The sequence below is a fragment of the Arachis hypogaea genome, chromosome 14, assembly GCF_003086295.3.
Source record: "Arachis hypogaea cultivar Tifrunner chromosome 14, arahy.Tifrunner.gnm2.J5K5, whole genome shotgun sequence".
Lineage (NCBI taxonomy): Eukaryota > Viridiplantae > Streptophyta > Magnoliopsida > Fabales > Fabaceae > Arachis > Arachis hypogaea.
In genome coordinates, this window is record NC_092049.1 from 40,018,913 (window position 1) to 40,025,741 (window position 6,829).

Consider the following 6,829-nt stretch of genomic DNA (forward strand, 5'->3'; position numbering starts at 1 on the left):
AAGAGTATTTCACTTGTTTGTGTTTGAGCTGTGTTCTTGTATGACAGGTAGGAGAGGAGAGACATCAACTCCTCCATATACCGAACCAGAGAGGACCCTTCATAGACTTAGAAGGGAAGCAAGAGGGAAGAGAGTAGTGGGAGAAGAGGAATCTGAAGGAGAATCTGAGGACAATTTTGAGGAAGCTTTAGATCTCAACATGGATAGAGAAGTTCACAACCATGAGAGAGCTGATGGAAACGATGCCATCCCTGAGAGGAGGGTTCTAAGTTCATACATAAACCCAACCTCTGGGAATTGTGGTAGTAGCATCCAGAAACCACCCATTCAGGCCAACAATTTTGAGCTCAAGCCACAGCTAATATCACTTGTGGAAAATCATTGTTCCTTTGGAGGAAGTGCTAATGAAGACCCAAACCAACATCTCACAAAATTCCTGAGGATTTGTGACACTGTGAAGTCCAATGGAGTCCAGGAAGATGCCTATAAACTGCTTTTGTTCCCATTTTCACTTAGGGACAAAGCAGCTAAGTGGCTGGAATCATTCCCAAGGGGGAGTCTAACAACATGGGATGAGGTGGAAAGCAAGTTTCTGGCACGTTTCTACCCTCCACAAAAGGTCAATAGGCTTCGATCTGAGGTTCAGACTTTTAGACAACAAGATGGTGAAACTCTCTACGAGGCATGGGAGAGATTCAAGGACTTGACAAGGAAATGCCCACCAAACATGTTCCATGATTGGGTGCAACTGCACATCTTCTATGATGGGCTCTCTTATGAATCAAGGAAGGCTGTAGACCATTCATCAGGAGGTTCATTGAACAGGAAAAAGACTGTGGAAGAAGCCATTGAAGTGATCGAGACAGTGGCTGAGAATGAGTACTACTATGCATCAGAAAGGCACAACACTAAGGGAGTCATGGAGCTGAACCAGGTTGATACAATTCTAGCCCAAAACAAGGTGTTTGCCAAGCAACTAGCAGAGCTTACCAGGCAATTAGAAACAAAGCAAGTGGCTGCAATACACACACAAGATCAAGAGGAGGTAGGCATTGAAGGAGGTGATTGGGATGAGGCTAACTATGTGGGAAACCAACAAAGGCAATCATATGATCCACATTCCAACACTTACAACCCAGGCTGGAGAAACCACCCAAACTTTGGGTGGGGAAACCAACAAACCCAACCACAAAACCACAAACCTTACAACCACAATCAACATAACAATTCCACATACCAAAACTCCAACCAAAGATCATACCAAGCCACACAAAGCACCTACTCCCAACCACCATATCATGGCCAAAATAATCAACATACCCAACCTAATCCGAACCAACAATTTCAAGATCAATTAAACCGGATAGAAGGAATGCTTGCAACCATGAGCCAAGACATAATTGAATTGAAAGCTTTTAAGGAAGAAGTAAATTCTAACTTGCAAAACCAAGGAGCTGCCATCCAGAAGCTAGAAAATCAAATTTTGTATTTGACTAAGCAAGCCCCTGGGACAAGCGGTTCTCATGCTGCCAAGGCTATAGCAAGGGAAGAATGTAAGGCCATAACCCTCAGAAGTGGAAAGAATCTAAAGGAGATCTCAAGGGAAACCACAGAGGATGAAGCAAAGGAAAATGTGAAAGACAAAGAACAAGGACAATCTTTTACACCGTTTGCAACAAAAGAAAAAGAAAAAGAGGTCCTGAAGCCTTACACACCAAAAGCACCTTATCCTCAACGTTTGATGAAAAGTGAAAAGGATGGCCAATTCTCCAGGTTCTTGGAGATTTTCAAGAAGCTTCAAATCAACATTCCCTTTGCTGAGGCAATAGAGCAAATGCCACTCTATGCAAAATTCTTAAAAGAATTAATGACCAAGAAGAGAAGCTGGAGAAATGAGGAAACTGTGTTGTTAACTGAAGAATGCAGTGCCATCATTCAGCACAAATTGCCTCAGAAATTGAAGGACCCAGGCAGTTTCCAAATCCCCTGCATCATAGGAGAAGTCATGGTGGAGAAGGCCTTGTGTGACTTAGGGGCCAGCATCAATTTGATGTCGCTAACAATGATGAGAAGAATGAAGATTGAGGAAGCCAAACCAACAAGAATGGCCCTCCAATTGGCAGATCGAACTTTTAAATTCCCTCATGGGATAGTTGAGGATTTGTTGGTGAAAGTAGGAGAATTTATATTTCCTGCTGATTTTGTAGTGTTAGATATGGAGGAAGAAGCCAAAGCTTCAATAATTCTGGGAAGACCCTTCCTAGCTACTGCTGGAGCCATCATAGATGTACAAAAGGGTGAACTCACTCTTAGACTACATGATGAGAAATTGGTGTTTAATGTATTCAAGGCAATGAGCTATCCATCAGAATCACTAAGGGAATGCATGAGGGTTGATGTAGTGGACATTGCAGTACAAGAAACTTTTGAGGAAACAATAAAGGAAGTGGCAGAGGAGGAGTTCACCAAGGATATTGAAGTTAGTGATATCAAGGGTGCTGACACAACCATGCTAAGCATGCCAGAGAAAGTGAAAGAAGAAAAGGAAGCACCAAAACCTGAGCTCAAAGCATTGCCCCCTAATCTCAAGTATGCATACTTGGGTAGTGATGAGAGTCACCCTGTTATCATTAGCTCGGCCTTGAGCCAAGAACAGGAAGAAGAATTGATCAAGGTGCTGCAAACTCATCAAGATGCCATTGGATGGACCCTAGCTGATTTGAAGGGGATAAGTTCATCCATATGCATGCATAAAATCTTGTTAGAAGAAGATGCTAGACCCTCCATTCAAGCTCAGAGAAGATTGAATCCTGTCATGAAAGAAGTGGTACAAAAGGAAGTCAGGAAGTTATGGCAGGCAGGGGTAATCTACCCCATTTCTGATAGCCCATGGGTTAGTCCCATCCATGTAGTTCCCAAGAAAGGTGGCATAACTGTGGTGCCAAATGAGAAGAACGAACTCATACCCACAAGAACCGTTACTGGGTGGAGGATGTGCATAGACTACAGGAAGCTCAATGAAGCCACCAGAAAAGATCATTTCCCACTCCCATTCATGGATCAGATGCTTGAAAGGCTTGCCGGACATGCTTACTATTGCTTCTTGGATGGATATTCGGGCTACAACCAAATAGTAGTTGATCCTAGTGATCAAGAGAAAACATCATTTGTTTGTCCATATGGAGTTTTTGCTTATAGACGCATGCCCTTTGGATTGTGCAATGCACCTGCCACTTTCCAAAGATGCATGCTGTCCATCTTTTCGGACATGATTGAAAAATTTATTGAGGTCTTCATGGACGATTTTTCTGTGTTTGGGGATTCTTTTCCCAGCTGCCTACACCACCTTGCCTTGGTGCTTAAGAGGTGCCAAGAGACTAACCTAGTATTAAACTGGGAAAAGTGTCATTTCATGGTCACAGAAGGAATAGTCCTTGGCCACAAAATCTCTAATAGAGGCATGGAGGTGGACAGAGCTAAGGTGGAAATCATTGAAAAACTACCTCCACCAAGTAATGTCAAGGCAGTTAGGAGCTTTTTGGGACACGCTGGTTTTTACAGAAGGTTTATTAGAGACTTTTCTAAAATAGCCAAACCTTTGAGTAACTTGCTTGTCTCTGATACACCCTTTGTATTTGATAAAAATTGCATGCTAGCCTATGAACTTTTGAAGCAAAAACTTTCCTCTGCACCTATCATTGCCCCACCTGATTGGAACTTACCTTTTGAACTGATGTGTGATGCATCAGACCTTGCTATTGGGGCAGTGTTAGGACAAAGGAAAGACAATTTGGTACATGTGATTTATTATGCCAGTAAAGTCTTGAATGCTAACCAAAGGAATTACACAACCACTGAAAAAGAACTCTTGGCAATAGTCTTTGCATTTGAAAAATTTAGATCTTATCTCATTGGATCTAAAGTCATTGTCTTCACTGATCATTCAGCTTTAAAATATTTGCTTGCTAAACAAGAATCTAAACCGAGACTTATTAGATGGGTTCTTTTGTTGCAGGAATTTGACATTGAAATCAAAGACAAGAAGGGTGTAGAAAACAAGGTGGCAGATCATTTATCAAGGATACCATGTGAAGAAGGAAGCACACAAAGCACACATGTAAATGAGTGCTTTCCTGATGAACAACTCATGATAATTCACAAAGCACCCTGGTTTGCAGACATAGCAAACTTCAAGGCCACTGGGAGTTTACCTTTGGAATTTAACAAACATCAAAGGAAGAAATTGGTAAATGATGCCAAATACTTCATCTGGGACGAACCATACTTGTTCAAAAAATGTTCCGATGGCATACTCAGAAGATGCATATCCGAGGAAGAAGGAAGGGAAGTTTTATGGGACTGCCATGGCTCCACTTATGGAGGGCACTTTGCAGGAGAAAGAACAGCAGCTAAGGTGTTGCAGTGTGGTTTTTATTGGCCTACTATCTTCAAAGATGCAAAAGAATTAGTGAAGCACTGCCATGAATGCCAGAAAGCTGGGAACCTGCCAAGAAGAAATGAAATGCCACAACAATTCATTCTGGAACTTGAATTGTTTGATGTATGGGGGATAGATTTCATGGGACCCTTTCCCTCCTCATACTCAAATAATTACATTCTTGTGGCAGTAGACTATGTCTCTAAATGGGTTGAAGCAATAGCAACTCCAACCAATGATAATAAGGTAGTCATGAACTTCCTCAGAAAACACATTTTTTGCCGTTTTGGGGTTCCAAGAGCAATCATCAGTGATGGAGGAAGCCACTTTTGCAACAAACCATTAGAGGCATTGCTCCTAAAATATGGAGTCAAACACAGGGTAGCCACACCATACCATCCACAGACAAGTGGGCAAGCCGAAATATCTAACAGAGAACTCAAAAGAATCCTGGAAAAAACTGTGGGAACTTCGAGAAAGGACTGGTCGATTAAGCTAGATGACGCTCTTTGGGCATATAGGACAGCTTTCAAAACACCAATTGGAATGTCTCCTTACCAACTAGTATATGGAAAAGCTTGCCATCTGCCACTGGAGTTGGAGCACAAGGCATACTGGGCCTTGAAACTTCTGAACTTGGACAACAAAGCCGCTGGAGAAAGAAGGATGTTGCAAATTCAAGAGTTGGAAGAATTCAGAGCGGAAGCTTATGAGAATGCCAAAATTTACAAAGAAAGAGCAAAGAAGAAGCATGACAGCAACATAGCCCCAAGGAAATTTGAAGAAGGGCAAAAAGTATTGCTCTACAATTCTAGGCTGAAGCTATTTCCAGGGAAGCTAAAATCAAGGTGGTCTGGACCATTCCTTGTCACCAAGGTCTCCAATTATGGACAAGTAGAAATCATGTAAGAAAAGTCACAACGAACCTTCATTGTTAACGGTCAAAGACTCAAACATTACTTGGGAGATGTGGAGGAGAAGGACAAAGTTAAATATCACCTCAACTGAGGAAGCTGACCGTCAAGCTAATGACGTTAAAGAAGCGCTTGTTGGGAGGCAACCCAACCTGAGGTAATACCTTGTTGCTGTTTCTTTTATTTGTTTCAATAAAAAGGGTAAAGTAGTTTCTGTGCATTGCAAAGAATTAAGTTTGGTGTTTCACACCAAACAATGAATTCATGGATCAATAAGTCAAAGGGGAATGTGTGACTCTAAGTTTGGTGTTCCACCATAAAGATCAACTGAACACAACAACCTTTGAATTATATGAAAGGAACAACTATTCTAAGCAGTCACAGAAATGCTTAAAACCCTTAGTAGCAACATCATTCCAAGATAACTCAAGGATTCAAAGAACAGAGAGAAGTAAGTGGGAGACTAAGTTTGGTGTTCACACACCAATCTAAGAATCCGATACTTACCCACACATAGTTGAGCTGACCACTCAAGTGCTTGAGAAGCAAGCAACTTCATTACTCTTTGCAGGAAAGGAAACAAGAACCTTAAAGCATGAAGCAACATTTAGGAAGAAGAAGGAGAAATCAAATTGTTTCCTGACAACAAAGAGAAAACAAGGAATTTCACAAGGTGGTATTGTTCCTTGCTAATTCTTTAAAAAGGGCAAACAAAAGCATGCGTGTTCTGGTTTAAACTGTAAATGTTGAATCTTTCTGGAATGTGTAGTTTTTTTTTAGTATGTCTATTTGTTAATTGCCTTGAATAAAGTGAATGCCTAGATGTTTGGATATAACTTCACCTTCTTAAACAAGTGCGTGCCATGCTTGTTCTGTTTCCAAAAATAAAAGAAAAGTTTGAACAAAAGTAACTTGGCTAAATTAGTGACAAATCAAGTAGAATTAAGTGGTGGTATGCATGCTTGATTGTTTAGTCAGATCACTAAAATTAGAGTGTAGAATTATCATTTTTATGTAGAAAGTGAACATTGTCTATGGATCTTGATGAATAAATGTCTTTGGCCATGAAAAAGAAAGAAAAAGAAAAAGAAAAAGCCACGGAAAAAGGCAACCAAAAAGCAAAAAAATTGAGAAAATAAGCTAGGTACCAATGGTTTGAACTTCTGAGACAAATGCCTGTGGTGTTTATGTATTAAGGATATGCTTGGATGAATAGGTTCTGAGGAGTGTTTCAACACTTGGTAACTTGGGTTAACTAACCCGGGATTATCAACCAAAAGTCCATTATCAAGAGCAACCTAAATACAAAACATTTAGTCACACAAAGAGGTGCTGGGCACCAATGTCTCAAGAAGAAATGTGAACTAAAATGCCTAAAGTGGATATGTGTAGTGCACTGATAAGAAAAAGAAAATGCCAAAGGCTTGTGCAACACATGACACTAAGCAAACAAGGAGCAAAGAAGCTCTAAGAAAAA

The 6,829-nt window shown here is 40.8% G+C and overlaps 1 non-coding gene across 1 annotated transcript; it reads right to left on the minus strand.

Moving 5' to 3' along the window:
* Positions 1–625: 625 nt before the first annotated feature.
* Positions 626–729, minus strand: LOC112745892 (small nucleolar RNA R71). The gene has a single exon (XR_003173798.1). It is a non-coding gene; the product is annotated as a small nucleolar RNA R71 (small nucleolar RNA).
* Positions 730–6,829: the final 6,100 nt, after the last annotated feature.